We start from the raw sequence: 16,316 nt of genomic DNA on the forward strand, positions 1-16,316 counted from the left end.
AGTGCCACTGGCTGTTGATCCACGGTCTGCCTCCATCTCCTTCTGTCAGGTGGTAATAAGTGAGTGGAGGGGAGCAGGGCAAGGCAACTTGTGTCTGAAAGACAGAAGCCATGCAGTTCTGTTTCACTCTCTTCAAAAAAGGAATGGGAAGTTCTTTTTATGGGAATGTGGAAGTGTGCGATCCCAGTGCCTCGGTAAACACATATTTATTCTGGAAGAGTTTTCTTTTTTCCTCAAAGGCTGCATGAGCAGAGTTTCCCAGGAGGCAGAGCCCTTTCTTCTGTCGGCAGCATTCTTTCTAGAAGCACCAGGAACATCCCAAGGGTCTGAATCCAAGAATGTGGAAGGTTAGCAACCAAGCAAAATGCTTCTGAGAAGAATCAAAATAATCTACTCTGTGACATTTACATTCAAATTATGTGGATTCAAAACTCCTGTTTCCTCAGTTGTTACAAGGCAGTGAGTTAGAAGCAAGTGAGTGGTGGACACACAGCCACTGGGGAACAGCAGAGCGGAAGAGCAGGCGGACACACAGCCACTGGAGAACAGCAGAGAGGAAGAGCAGGCAGAGGCCACACAAAACAAAACTGGGCTTTGAAAGTGATGGTGATGTATTTCTTTCCATATGATCTTTAACCAACTGAACAACAGAACTAATTGTCAAAATTATATTAGTAAAAAATAAAAAAACAGTAATAATTTTCATCTAATCATAAAAGAAAATTGCCAGAAAATTTCAAGCTATGTAAATTGTCATCTGTAGATCTGTAAAGAACCCCTCCCCCCAAGGACTTTGGAGGTACTCTCACAGGACAGTAAGCTTTATCTTCTGAAATGTCAAAGAAGTGTGCTAACTGGGTTTATATACCCAAGGTAAGAAACTTCAGAGATTCTCTTGGACTGGAAAAGTTCTTTTGATGACAAATGTCTTGCTTACGTACCATTCAGCTTGGGTTTTTTTTTTCCCTCTCACAGGTTTGGAGCTTGCCAAGTAGGACAGGGTGGCTGGCTAGCCAGTTCTAAAGGTTCGCCTTTCTTCACTCTCTCAAATCTGGAGTTACTCCATTGGAGCACTCCATCATGCCTGATTTTTAAGTTTGGATTCTAGAGATCAAGCCCAGCTCCTCATGCCTGCAAAGCAAGCTCTTTACTCCCTGAGCTGTCTCCCCATATTTTCCCATGACCAGTTGCTTATATTTTCAAAATAGCACAGTGACATCACTATTGAAAATAACAGTAAAATGTAGACTCATATTTATAAGGCAACCCACTTGACTTTACTGGATACCTGAGGATTAAATTATTTTCTACACACACACACACACACACACACACACACACACACACACTACTAGAGCCGAGCCTCTTCCCTCTCCCACTGAGACTGAGAATTTCTGACAATGACAGTGTACAAAGCAACTGGCTTTACTTGAAAATGATTCATAGTTATCTACTTCTGTTCTTGGCTAGAGAGCAGGCCAGGGTTGAGACACCTATCTTTTTTACCTACTTCATTGCCCAGGATGTACTGGGACCACTTCTCCACTTACGAGGTTTCCAGTCCTTTGAGCCCATTACAGAAGAAAAGATTCTGCTTTTTGCCAGTTCAAAGAGCTATGGATGCCCTTGGATCTACTTTAGATGAGCTGGAGTCAAATTTAAAGAACTTTTTAAAGTTTGTTCATTAAGTCACTCAAAGCAAAAATTAAAAAGGCAATTTTCATATGAAATCGGGTTTCCTTTTACAAATATGTTACTCTGTAAGTCTTGCATCTAGCAAATTTCCAGCTGTCAATCTTTGTGAGTGACTCTGAAAGAAGAGCTTGATAAATGGGTGGAACACGTGGACTTCACCCTGCATAATGAAAGCCAATTGTACCAGTGCCTTTCAGAGTATAATTGAAAAGCCCTTTAAAGCCTAAAACCTCCACTGCTAATCACTAAGCACAGTGTTACCATCAGAGGTCCAGTCTGCTGTTGAAAAGTTTTATAAATGATGGTGTGAGGAAATAAACTCTGTCAACCAAAGCTTTTAAAACATGTTCTTCTGCAATGCTCTAGAAGCAGCAATCAAGACATTGCTCAGAACAAAACTGTCGATGGCTGGCCATAGTCTACTGCAAGAGGAAGGGACAGTAAGAAAGCACTGAAGAGAAAGGCAGCAATTGCAATCTGTGTAATGTTCATTGAAATGAAACTCCTGGGCCTCGCCCTGTGTCCACCACCCAGAGGCAGCTTCTTTATTGTCCTAAGCATTGAGAAACAAAGTGGTACAAAGTGGTAATGATGTCTGAAGAGAATGCAAGAAAACCTTCATTTAGAAATTGGCAGGAACTTGGAACTTGAAACCCCTTGTCATCTACCTGGAACACTTTCTTGTAAATGATGACATTATAGAATTTATGTTTAGGTTTAAGACAATGTGTTCAAATAGAGATAAACAATAGAATATTAATGTCACAGTAATTTAAGTCATCTAAATATTTGCATTTTTATTGGTTATTTTTTCCCATTCAAAAATAAATTTGTCCAGCTGAAGACTTTATTTTACATTGTAGGGAAGACATTTTCCTTTGACCTGTTCATTCTTACCATCTTTTTCTTTTATTTGGATCAAGTGGTCTACCACAGGAAAAGATCTTGGTAAAGTTTTTGAGTGTGTGTGTTTTTTAACTGGTGCAAACACTTAGAGATATGATGTGAGATTCAGCACGGCATAAATTATTTAATCTGCTCTTATTTAAACAAAAGTTGTTTTATATACTGTAGTAAAGATTACTAAGAGGTTTATTTTCTTTTAGTGACCATAGAGTAGCAAGCCATTTACTGTATGTATTGCTTATGTGTTTCTAAATTATCTTTAATGTCACATAATAGAGATGGCAAAAACTTACTCTGAATACTGTGGAGGTGAAAGTAGGAAGGTCAAGATTCCTGTGTCATCATCAGAGAGTTTAAAGCCAAACTGGACTCAGTGACACTGTCAAAAACCAAACCCCAACAAAACCCACTAAATTACAAAAAGAAATAAAATATAATAATATGATACAAATAAAACTTCTTATAGCTTCAGTATTAAGAGGCCTAATGCTCTCTTCTGACCTCATGGGACCCCAGACACAGTATGTATAGGGAAAACACAAAATAATCAGAAATCATTTTAAAAAATAATTGGAGTACATGTAATGCTAACTCAGCGATCCATGGCTCCCGGAACCAAGTGGAATGCAGATATTATTTTGTAATTATGGGAAAGGACAACAAAAGGCTTTTGTTTAAAAGGAAGAGTCTCTGCAGGTACTTCATAATACATGAGCGGTGGTGTATCTGTAGCCTGCCTTAAGATTGGATATGGGTATCCGATCCAGAGAAGGGATTTCACTTTACATATAAATTTTAGATGAGAAACGTGCTTTCCCTTAACATCTCATAGTTGACATATCACAGATTTGGGACATGGTGACTTAGGAATTATGTTCCAGGAATGTAACATTTTAAGTTACTATTTTTAAACTACCAAAAACAACAACATGGCTAATCAAAATGAAATAAGCCAATCAAAAATAAGTAACCACCCATGTCTAGTGACTACTATACACATTTCGGGAATAGCTGCAGATTTCAGTGTTATTTGCATATTAGTAAACATACCATTTATTAAAATATATTTGCTGAACATATAGATACAGGGGACTCAGACCTTATTAATTTTTCAAGAGCAAGTTTTATGCTGAAATCTAGTCCAATTCTGTCTGGTTTGTACAAGTAATGGAATATTTGGTATCAATTTAGAGAAATGTAGACTATAGTTGAAGAATATCTGCCATGATATCAGTTATATTCATCAAATTAGTACAGAGAGGGCTCTGCAAAGTCAATCACCCACTCCTCATAAAAGGGTACGTGCTCTTGAATAGCAAAACTCACACAGGTATTCAGTGGAAGTCAGAGGCCAACTGTGCCTATTTGGGGAGTAGCTGGGAAAAGAAGGAGCATATGTGCTTCAAGTTTTACAGAAACATTTTTTGTTTTGTTTTGTTTTGTTTTTGTTTTTTCGAGACAGGGTTTCTCTGTGTAGTCCTGGCTGTCCTGGAACTCACTCTGTAGACCAGGCTGGCCTCGAACTCAGAAATCTGCCTATCTCTGCCTCCCAAGTGCTGGGATTCAAGTCATGCGCCACCACCACCCAGCCACAAACATTTTTTTTAAATCAGAAGACCCAATATTAACTTTCATTAAGGCAAAATAAATGTCTTGACACCCAAAAGAGACTACTATACTGACTTTGTTGCTGATGTTCTTTCAAAAACTAAAAGACAGATGTATCTGCTTCCATTTCTAGTTATAATCTGACCTCACTGTCTGAGATCTCTAGTTCCAGGGTTAAAGGAGAAAATTAGAGGCTTCTATGTCAAACAATAAATATGGGTAGATTCAGGAACTTTTAATCAACCTAGTTCAAGAAGTTTACATTTTCTCATTGACCCATTCAGATACCATCTTATATGTTGATTAAATTCCTCAGACATCTTCTGGTCAAGTGAGGAAAAACATCTACATTTTCTTCTGTCTATTGTAGCTAAACATGTAGCTAGAACTGACTTCTCCTATTTGCCTATATACTATGTATGTTAGTTCTTTTATTTTTGCTGTGATAAATATCATGGCCAAAATTACTTATAAAAGAGAAAGCTTATTTGGGTTATGTTTTTATTCAGAGAGTCTATGATGACAAGGGAAGCAGGGTAGTATGCAGCCTGAGCAGGAAGCTGCCTAACCATATCTTTTATCCACATACAGGAGAATGAACTACAAATGGGATTAGGTTATAAACACTCACCCCACACCCAGTGATGGAGTTCCTTTAGCAAGGCTCCAAGTCTTAAACATTTTATAACATCCTTAAATAGCACTAGTAACTAGAGACCAAGTGTTCATATACATGACCCTGTGGCAGACACTTCTCTGTCAAGCCACCACATTCGCTAGTTGTATTTTTACCATTTTATGTTGAAGAAGAAGCTGGATTGAAACATGATGTCCTTTGCATTGTTGCCACTATTGGATATAAAATACAGAAACCAGTCTGTGGGGGAAAAAATCAAAATGAAATCCAGCACACAACCTGTAAACCGTATCTACATACAGAACTCTCGCTTGAGTGCAGTAAAAAGACACGTTATCATGGCATTCTTTGTTCACTGGGCTTCTCATCATGCTACAGAATGAGTCCCTTGCACCAGGATGACATTCAGATCAACACAGAGCAGTTCAAGGAACAGAGCACTTAGCAATACAGATTCTGATCCATTCCAGGTCATCTCCTTGATCAGAGACATCTAAACTAGGAACAGCAATCTGTATGCTTTTGCTGTGTTAAGTAAGACTAAAGATACCAATATTTAATATTTCTAGTAGCTCTTCAAAATGTAACTTGGTCCCTCTCTGCTTTTTCATAGCTTTGCATAAAATTCATGCAAAAAAGATGACATTAATACAATGAATTCTTCTTCCAGTATTAAGCTCTTTTTTATCTTAAAGAGTAGCTCATTAAAAATGGTAATTTTTTTTGGGAAGTGACAATGGATGATATGTTTCTTGGGTGATATTTCTATGTTAGCTTTGAGAGAAAATACTAACCCTTCTGCATCACACAAGGCTACAGTGTCCATTGTGCCAGGTTTCTAGCACTGTCCTCTCCACAGTGTCATCACACTTGGAATTTCTTGATGTTTTGGTGTACATTGATCTTATAATGGAGAAGATAACTCCTTGAGACCTCTATTTGCACACTTAACAATCTCAAGCACCTTTCATAGGTTTAATGGCTATTTTCATATTTGCTTTAAAGGAATATATTATTTGTATAGTTGCCAGATTGTGAATTGTATTTTATCTTTTTTGTTGAATTATAGGAATAGATGCTTGATACTAACAGATTCTGGGTAACAGGCTCTTATGGTATATGATTTGCAGATACATTTTTTTCTCATTTCACTTACTCAATCATATCTTTTCATACATAAAAATTCTAAATTTTAAGAATTAAGCAATATTATGTTACAAACTTTGTCATTATTTGCAAGAAATCCTGGGTGAATTAAATCCCACTATCTTTTAAATTTGGTTTTATCTTGTCAAAACTCCTTTCTGAAGCAGTTTTGCTATTCCATAGGCTTTCTGGTTGATAGTTTTCTTCTTATCGGCATTTATCAAGTGAATTGTGTCATCTCAATGTTTGTTCTCCATGGATTATGATGAAAAATTAGAAGTCTACTTGTTAACAAGCTATTTCTCTTTTCATGCTTTTTCTTTGACTTTTGACAATAATGGGCCTTGTATGTGTGTATCTTTTGGTTTATCCTTCCTGAAGCTGATTGAGATATTTGGATTACATTCTTGGATGTGTTAATGTTAATTGTGCATGTGTGTGCGTGTGTGTGTGTGTGTGTGTGTGTGTGTGTGTGTGTGTGTGTGTGTGCATATGTTCATCAAATATAGAAAGTTTTTAGCTTTTATTTTTAAAAGTATTTCTTTCTGTTGCTTTCTTTTCCTCTTCTCCTCCTTGGATTCGACCAAGCATACGTAGGTACACTTGATGGCATGTTATGTGTTCTGTAGGAAATATTAATTTCCTTTCTTCATTTTATTCATATATATCAGACGCTGAGTGTTAAACTTCCTTATAACTTTGCTTGAGTATTTTCTCTACTTTTTTACATCTTAGTTTTGAGTTCTGTTGATTTTTTGACTGCAATTGTATTTCTTAGTGCTATGTTTGCAATTTGATTCTTAATTTAAAAATATCCTCTCTCGGATGTCCAAGTGGGTCATCAATGGGAGGAGAGGCCCTTGACCCTGTGAAAGTTCTATGCCCCAGTGTAGGGGAATGCCAGGGCCAGTAAGCAGGAGGAGGTGGGGTTGTGAGCAGGGGGATGGGAGAGGGAACAGGGGTTTATTCTTGTTGTTTTTTTTTTTTTTTAATTTTTTTAAATTTTTTTAACGGAGAAATGAGATATTGTATGACATGTAAATAAAGAAAATATCTGATTAAAAAAAAACCTCTCTCTTCATCTTATACCTATACCATTTTATTGTTTTGCTTAGCTCTTGATTTTATTTCCTTGTTTATTTCAAGCTCTTCCTCTGTAGCCAAGGCTGGCCTCAATGTGTGGTGATCAGCTTGGGTCAGCTTCTTAAGTCCTGGCTCACAGCCCGCACCACTCCCAGATGCTACCCCTTTGGGCTTATACTTGGGCATATTTGACTCTAAGGTTTCAAAGTCTGCCTCGTGATGCTGAAGTCTAGGCTTTCCCATGAATAGTTTCACCAAATTAATTTTGTTCTTTTAAAAACTGTACTTTTCCTATCTTTGTATGTCTTTTCATGATACTAAGAAAAATAAGCTGCACAAAAAGGAACACATATCTTACTTCTTTTATTTAAATTTCTTCACAAGCAAACTGGTTACATAAAGCAGATTAGTGGTTATCTAGAATTGGATAAAAGTTGTTATAGACACACTTTGGAGGATAATGGAAATTCGTACTTCTTTTCTGGCAATGGTTTTATGATCTATCTTTATATCAATAGTGACAAAATTGAATATTTTAAAAATATTCAACTTATAGCACATTGATCATATCTTAATGAAATTTTAAAAATCAGACTTGCAGGAATGTCCATTTATAAGAAGTGTAAACATAAAAAATTTAAACCTGCCTAAAAACTGTCTGTGTATTATGTCAAAACTATATGTGTATGTGCATAGGTATATATGTATTGCATGAATATATATATATGTATATACATATTATATATGTGCATGTGTATGTATATGTTTATATACATACATATTCCTGTTCTTTTCCAAAACAAACATTAATGCCTGCAATAGATTTTGGTAAATATTGATATATATATAGAATTAGTGAGACTTATCCACAATTGAAATTGTTCTGATTAGTGAATAAGATGAGGTTAAGTCTTCTCTGGACATTTAAAGTGACCATTGTACTGGAGGAGATACTCTTTTTGTACGTGATTTATAAAACAATAGACAGTATAGATGTGGTACTAAGTCTGGGATGCTGCACCAAGCTCACTGGAAGTGGGACTTATCTATATTTACTTTGTGGCCTACTTAAAAGATAATTACCTTATTCTTCCCTTTCACTGTTGTTTTTTTTTTTTTCAGATTTCCAATCCATTTCCATTTTTGTTCCTTATGTTGGAAAATAAAGAGAAATGGGAACCTATAGAAGAGCAAACTTGTTTTGACCAGTCAACAAATGTTTATACTCCAATTGATGTTGTTCTTTCCTCCTTTATCTGATAAAATAACTGAGTGACAGGCACTTTGACTACTTGTCCCAAACTGAGATCCAATACTATTTATCTGGTACTTGGAGTGAGATGTGCCTTTTAGAGGTAGAGTTGTAGGACCTGTCCAGCAGGGTAGGGTTTATTATAATTCCATTGGGGTAATACATTTCTTCATTCAAAAATATGTAGAAGCAAATGATGAATGTAGCCTATGAGTGTGCAAGAGAGTTGTAGTTCTTGTCACTCATGGAACTAAGTAATATCCTTCTATGGGAAAGAAATGTTCAAGGGATATAAACATAGAAAAATTAAAGCAGAGAAAGAATCAGGGGTCACATTTTAATTATATAAGTCAGAGAAGTTTTGTGACATCAAATTTGAGCAGATACATGAATGACATCAAATAATAGAGAAGGCTCTGGACAAACACACAGGGAAATTCCATCATCTTAGACCACATGACTGAACCTGAGACCTACTGATCTTACATTGTGTATCAGGGTTTTTTAAAATAAGAGAATTTACAGAATAACTCTCTCTCTCTTTCTCTCTCTCTCTCTCTCTCTCTTTCTCTCTCTCTCTCTCTCTCTCTCTCTCTCTCTCTCTCTCTCTCTCTCTCTCTCTCTCTCTCTCTCTCTCTCTCTCTCTCTCTCTCTCTCTGTCTCTTTCTGTTTCTCTTGTGTGTGGACTTACAGCTTGTGTTCCAACTAACATTAAAATAGCTGGCTATGCACAGAAAGTCCAAGAATCCAGAAGTTGCTCAGTCCACAAGCCTGGATGTCTCAGCTGGTCTTTCTATACACTGGGATTCTGAAGAAGTAGGCACTAATGCCAGTGAAGAAATAAGATTTGACAGCAAGGTAAGAGCAAGCAAAGAGCAAAAGCTTCTTTCTTCAATGTTCTTATATAAGCTTCCAGCTGAAGTTTTCCAAGATTAAAGTTATGTTGTACTGTCACAAGATACAGATTTAAGGTGTGCTTTACTCAGTTCAAAAGATCGAAATTAAGGGTTTATCTGTCTACCTTAAAGATCCAGCTTTGAAGCAGATCTTTCTACTTCAAACTAAGCAAAAATCCTCACAGGTGGACCCACCATTTTGGGGTTTTAGTTAATTCCGGATGTCACCAAGTTGGCAAGCAAGAATACCAATCACACATTGTACAACCAAGAGACCAGCCTGGCTGGCTTAGTACACAATTAAGGGAGAGTTTATAAAGTCAAGTTGTGTTGGGTGTGGTTATCCACAGTAACATAGTTCCAGATACAAAAGAAAGTCTTAGGGTTGGGGTCAACATCTGAATACTGATTGGATGCATGGTCCCTTTCTATCCTTTTTTTTGTTTTGTTTTCCCTTTCTATTCTTTAAAAATTTCATGCATGTACTCAATGATTCTTAATCATATCTACCTCACTCCTTGTCTCCAACTCTTCCTGCTCCTCAACATTTCTCTTTCCAAACTTCAGGTCTTTTTTACAATATATAAATAAAGCACTGAGTCCAGTCAGTGTTGCCTATGTGAGCAGTAGATAAAGTGTTCAGTTATCCACTGGAGCATGGACAGCCTACATGGAGCATGGGAAAAGTAACTTTCTCTTCACAGCAGACATCAAATTCTTCAGTCGGGGTTAGAACTATGAGAATTCTTACTCCTTTATCTTACAGGTTTTACATGGCTTGATCTTGTATAGGTTTTGTGAAATAACCACATGTGCTGCAAGTCCATGTGTACAACATTCACATCGTGTCTACAGTCCAGAACTTCACAACCTCCTCTCCTTTTGGTATGTAAGTTCTTTCTATTCTCCTTGCTTAAGCCTTGATGAGAGTAGATGCTGGTGTCCATGTCCTACGCTCAGCTGAGCACTCATAGTAGGTTATTCTTCTACTCTGACCAGTTATGAACTTCTAAATAAACTATTATCTGCATCAATAAGAAATTTCTATAATTTGATTTCTGGGATGAACATCATCATTTGAGATTATATTTTATGTTTTTAATGCTAAAGTTCATAGCAATCTTTTTTAAAACAAATAATTTACTAACAAAAATTTCTGCTGTCCTATTAATGTCACAGAATTATATGTCCATTCATTTGAACAGCTAATTGTCGTCTATTTATCTATCTGTAATGGCTAAATTTTTGTGTATCGACTTGACATAAACTAGTCCTCAGAGAGGAGAGAGGAAGAAGCCTCAGCTGAGGAAATGCTTCCATGAAGTGTAAGAAGAATAAACCCTTTCCTCCCCAACTGGCTTTTTGGTCGTGGTGATTCATTGAAGCAATAAAAACCCTGACTAACTAATCATCTATACACACTGCATCCATTCATTTATCTAAATGTGACTCTCGTGGTAGGATAGCAAGGGCAGCACAAATCTACAGTCTAGACATAAACATTTAGGAGGCAGGCTGCCTGTATGACATAAAATAGTAAGTTCTCAACTTAACAACATAAAATTATTAAGTTCTCCTATGGCTTCTGCAGCCACCTTCGCCCTTACTTGACTACTTAACATTGATCAATATAGATCAAAATTTGGTGCCTGCCTTTTTGGGACCTACATTTCAGACATAATCTTGAGAAAACCAGTTGAATAAGAGCACTTTGTAGCTACAGTAGTGTGAGAGCCTAAAGCCAACACAGAAACACAGCACAAGCTTATCCATCAGAATGGACTATTGCCCCTGACAGTGTGGAAGATGCTACTGCCACTGGGAAAGCTATGGTGGTGTTGTTAGTGAAGCTACTGCTCTTCGTATTTTCCCATTAGTTGTTTCATTTTAAAACAGTATATTCTTGCACTAAGAAGCTTCCGTGTCACCTAAAGAAAAATGTTTCCTTTGAATATTTGTCATGACTTTATAAATCATATTGAATAAACTAGAATGAACATCTCTAGTTTAGATGAATAACATAGGATTTTAAATAAAAACCATGTGTTTGATTTGCTTTTAATTAAGCAGAAAACTCTCATGTTTCATATCATTAAAGGAATAACACAGATTGTGTTACCTTCTAAATCACTTCCTCAGCTTGAGCTGCTGTAACACATTACTGGAAGCAAAGGAGGTTGAAAAACAAACAGAGTTCTTGAGGTTGGAAATCTGAAATCAGGATATTAGCATGGTCAGGTTTGGGGAACACTTTATTCTGGGTTCAGACTGCCAGCTTCTTACTCTTTCCTTACCTGACAGAAAGGCTGCTCTGGTCTCTTACTCTCCATCTGTATTAGGCTCTTCTAAAGAAAGAAAATTTATGGAATTATATATATTTGTTGGAATGGTTTACATGATACAGTCCAACTAAGCCAACAATGCCCAGCTGGGAATGGGATATATAGTAGCTGTTCAGTCCCATGAGGCTGGATATTTCAGGTGTCAGTATAAGCTGGAATCCTGATGAGGCAGTTCCAACAGATGTGCTGGCAAGTAAGTGAAGCAGGCGAAGAGGAACTTGCCTTCTTCCGCTGTCCTAATGTATGACTCTGGCAGAAGGTATGGCCCAGATTAAAGGTGTGTCCCAAGATCCGGATTAAAGGCATGTGTCTTCTAGCCCCAAGATCTGGGTCACATGTATGCTTTTCATTTCTAGATTGTAGTTTGTTCCAGATATATTCAAGGTGTCAACCAGGAACAGTTATCACACAATCTAAAGAAATTCTTGCTCTCATGAGTGTGCAACCTTCATGACTGCATCCAAGCCTAATTACAGTGGCCATACCTCTAAATTCTCATTGGAAAATCAACTGTTTGAATCTGAAAAGAAGATGTGTAGTCCTTAATTATGCCCTTGAAAAAGTGCTGTCTGTGTAATGTTTGAGTAGAGATGTTTTTAACATCCTTTTACAGATGGGGAAGGACATTCTCATTGTCACATTTTGTATATAGGTTAAATTCAGACAAATCGGTCTCTCAAACTGATTCACTTTGTTCACGGCATAAGTGGCATATGTGAACATTAGACTTCTTTTAAAATAATGGAAGATAGTAGATGTTCCCAGAATTTACTTTGCCAAAGTGAACTAATAACAGAGAACCATATGGTAAAATATATTTTTAATTACTTTTCAACAATGTTAAATGCTTTTTCCTTATTTTTGTACTTAATATTCTTGATCACATGTACCAAAAATCTGCAAGAGAACACAACATTTTACATAAAAATCCATGATTAACTTCATAAGCAATATATTGTGCATAAACAATATGCTTGCTCCTGGTACTGTACAACCTTGCTTGTGACTCTGTGTATTTTCAAAGGGCAAGCGTTTTCCCTTGTCCCTAATTTAAAGAGATGACCATGCAAATCTTTCATTGCACTGAGGGCTTTTGTTTTAATATTTTGTTTTCAAGATTTTTATTTATATTTTAAGATGTAAGATATTTTTGTGATTATAAATTATTTCATTTCTTCCTTCCCTTTCTGCCATGTTCCAGCTCTCCTTGTTCAATTTTAAATACATAGACTATTTTTCTTTAATTGTTATTACACACATCCTCACACATGCTCTTAAATACATGAATACAAATTGCTCATTCTCTGTAGTGTTACATGTACATTTTTACATTGTTTTATTAACATGAATTTAGAGGTAGAGCTTATTTCAGGTTAGGAATAAATTGATAAGTGGATTTTAAATTCCAAATTTTAAACCTAACTTTTGAAACAAGGTGGATCTTTTTTAAAGATAGAATATATATATACATATATATATGTATATATATATATATGAATGTGCATGTGTATGTTTATGTATATATGTAAATATGACAGGGCATTGGCACTTTGATTACAGTAAGTTGCTGCATGACTTCAACCACTGTCCACATTTTCAAATGAATTTTTCCCCTCTATCTGTCTAGGCTCCACACCAAATTTCTCTCTTGTTTTAAAGATACCAGTGATGAGATTAAAGACCCTGCCTGAAATCTTTGCTCTGATCTTTGAGGCAAAATATCCTAGAGTCCAGATTCCATGACAAGGCAGAAATAATTCAACTGAAGGTGAAATAATGGTTAAAGTTGCCTGTTACTGATTTGCATATTCCTAGTCACATAAAGAATTAAGGGGCCATCTTTATGTTTTGTAGACCAATTAGCATGTACTGTGCATTCCTGTCTTTGTTCCTACCCTTATGAAACTAAGTAAGTTGGCCTCTGATTTAGTCCTCTCCTTTTCTGCTGCATTATACAATTCCTAGTTTGTGGGATTCAAAATTATCTGTTCAACAATCATATTATCTCAGAAAGTGTGCTATCACTTTTTCTAATAGTACGTGCATGTACGTACACTTGTTTGTATGAATTCAGAGAACAGCTTTTGGTATCACACCAAAATGTGATAGGAATGGCCCACACCTTCATTCTCATAAAACCTATTAATTACTGGAGCTTATCAATGAGGTTAGACAGGCTGGCCAAAGAGAAGAAGGCTCCTGCTGCTCCTGACTACTCAGTACTAACATTATATGTACAAGACACCAACCCAAGCAATTTTACATGGGCATCTTGCAAGTACTTTTTAGATTATGTGTACTATCTCCCCAGTCCCTTGACATCACTCTTAATGAAAAATAAGTCTGCACAAATAGGGAAAGTTCAAAGCAATATGTCTCTAGATTTCAAACCCTAAAGGCTTATGATATTTCTACATCTGAGCGTCCCAAATATTTTGATTATGAGTAAGATTTAATAAGAATCTGACATGAAATTAAAGGATGCTCTAAGCCTCCAAATCAATTGCAACATGGTCCATTACAAAAAGAAAAGAAAATCTATTTTTGCATTTCTGATTGTATGTATATAAAAATATATATCATATTCATTAGGAATATTATCTATATCTATATCTATATCTATATATTATATATAGATATAATCAGGCAAACACATGTTTATGAGTAAATATGTTTTGTTCTATCATATGCCACACCAAAGCCTAGCCTTGGTTATTTTCTCTTGACTGGGGTAATGTGTTGCTTTATTTCATTTATTTCAATAAATGATTGGTTCATTTCCTCTCTACTTGTCCGCCCAGCTTAGTCATTTTTAGAAGCAAACTGCCATATAAGATCACTCACCAGTTTGTGAATATAACCTTATTTAGAATAAAGTTTTTGTATCCCACTGAAGTTTAAATGAGAGTACTGAGTTAGGCAGGGTCTTTAATCTCGTCACTGGTATCTTTAAAACAAGAGGAAAATTTGATGTGGAACCTAGACAGATAGAGGGGAAAAATTCATTTGAAAATGGGGACAGTGGTTGAAGTCATGCAGCCCAGGTTTAAGGTGTTTCCTGGTATCACTCAGGATTGGAAGAAGTGAGAATGATTTGCTCCTCAAACATACACTGAAGGAACATGGGTCAGCTGACATTTTGACTTATACTTCTATTGCTTTACAAAAACAAATGACAACAGATTAAGTCAAGATGGGCCATAGTCATACTTGCACTAACAAGTACAGTGGGCTAGTAATGCAATACAGGATAGCTAGGTGTGGGAATTCAAGCACGTACTGTCACTCTCATCATAGAAGGAAACATATGCCTTTCCTTTATCCTACAGGAGCAGATGGATAGAACTATCCAGAGGCTGATGGTTGAGCTTCCTCAAGCAGAACATTCAACCATCCAGCCCCGTGAGTTCTCCAAGTGTGACATTGCTACCTCTGGCTTGGAAACCCCAACTCTTAACTTGGAAACCCCAACCCTTAACTCCACTGGGAACATTAGAGGACCTGACATCCTTACCTTTGGCTGCAGTTGGTGTTTCTACAACTGAACTATTATTATGATCACTGGCTCATGAAAGCAGCTCCACACGGCCACAGTCAAAGGACAGCGGATATCTAAAACTGCATTGTTTAATTATACAGTGTCCTAGGCCAGATTCTTAGAGAAAGATAGATAAATAAATAAATATTATAAACAGCCAGATTTGTATTAAAATGCATTGTCCCTGTGTGCTGTATTGTGCCTTTGTACATTTATAATTTTGTGTGTGTCAGTCTGTGGGTTTTCTGTCACATGCTTCTCCAAGCATGCTAACCACAGGCTGAGACTCATATATTGGTTGAGACTGTGAACTCACTGCCAGTTCAAGGACTATAAATCGGGGGTAATGCCTCATTCCCACTTCCTGAATGTTTATGTCTGTGTGATGTGAGTATTTACCAACCTCTTAAGAGGTTCTAGATTTCCTGCTGCTTCTTTACTGTCTGGGCAGTCATTTTTCCCAATGGAGGAAGAGATCAAAGTTCTCCACAGAAATCAGAATATGTCCAGTTCAAAGGAATAGGAGATCCTGGTGGGATAAGAGACCATACCATTGAAAATCTTCCTTCACACTGGTGTCTTGGAAGGGAAATTTTCTAGTTGTCATAGCCTGTTATTCCTTCATTCCTCTTAAAGTTAAAAGCTCAGCTTGCCTTTGATGTTAAGGAACCTTCTCAAAAGACTTCCAGCTCATGCATCGGAACCTCTCCCATGTTTTCCAGCTGTTGTGTATCGCTTCTCTTGGCATTTTCTTTCCTTAATCAGCTCTGGCACTGCCTGCCTCCTGTTTCATGCTGCTACTAGAAATAGCCCACTCAGCAGCTGGCCTCTGAAGAACAAGGTTGCTGCTGATCTTGCCATGTGACATCTCTCCTGCAGGTAGGAGGTTTCATTCTTTGGCAGCTTTTGGTGGCAAAGGAATAGGTTAGGTGATACTGCAAAATTGAACATGGTCCAAAGCCTATAAACTTTACCCTGCCCCTCATAACAATCCTCTAAAGAGTATTTTCTGAACTTTTTAGGCCCACAAAGTGCACAGGGGAAGCAACCATAATTGAACCATAATATATATATATGGGAGAGCATGTGAGGTATCTCATTCTATAAAGTGTTTGCCAGCACAAGCATGAGGTTCTGGATTTGATCCTTGGAAGCCAAGTAATAAAGCTTGTCAAGGGCACAAATGCTTGTATTCATAGTACTGGGAGGTAGG

The 16,316-nt window shown here is 36.9% G+C and overlaps 1 long non-coding RNA gene across 1 annotated transcript; it reads left to right on the top strand.

The window, feature by feature from the left end:
• Nucleotides 1–10,019: 10,019 nt before the first annotated feature.
• On the top strand, nt 10,020–15,290 carry LOC116087543. The gene is made up of 2 exons (XR_004117465.1): nt 10,020–10,108; nt 14,895–15,290. It is a non-coding gene; the product is annotated as an uncharacterized LOC116087543 (long non-coding RNA).
• Nucleotides 15,291–16,316: the final 1,026 nt, after the last annotated feature.

The sequence above is a fragment of the Mastomys coucha genome, unplaced genomic scaffold (assembly GCF_008632895.1).
Source record: "Mastomys coucha isolate ucsf_1 unplaced genomic scaffold, UCSF_Mcou_1 pScaffold13, whole genome shotgun sequence".
Lineage (NCBI taxonomy): Eukaryota > Metazoa > Chordata > Mammalia > Rodentia > Muridae > Mastomys > Mastomys coucha.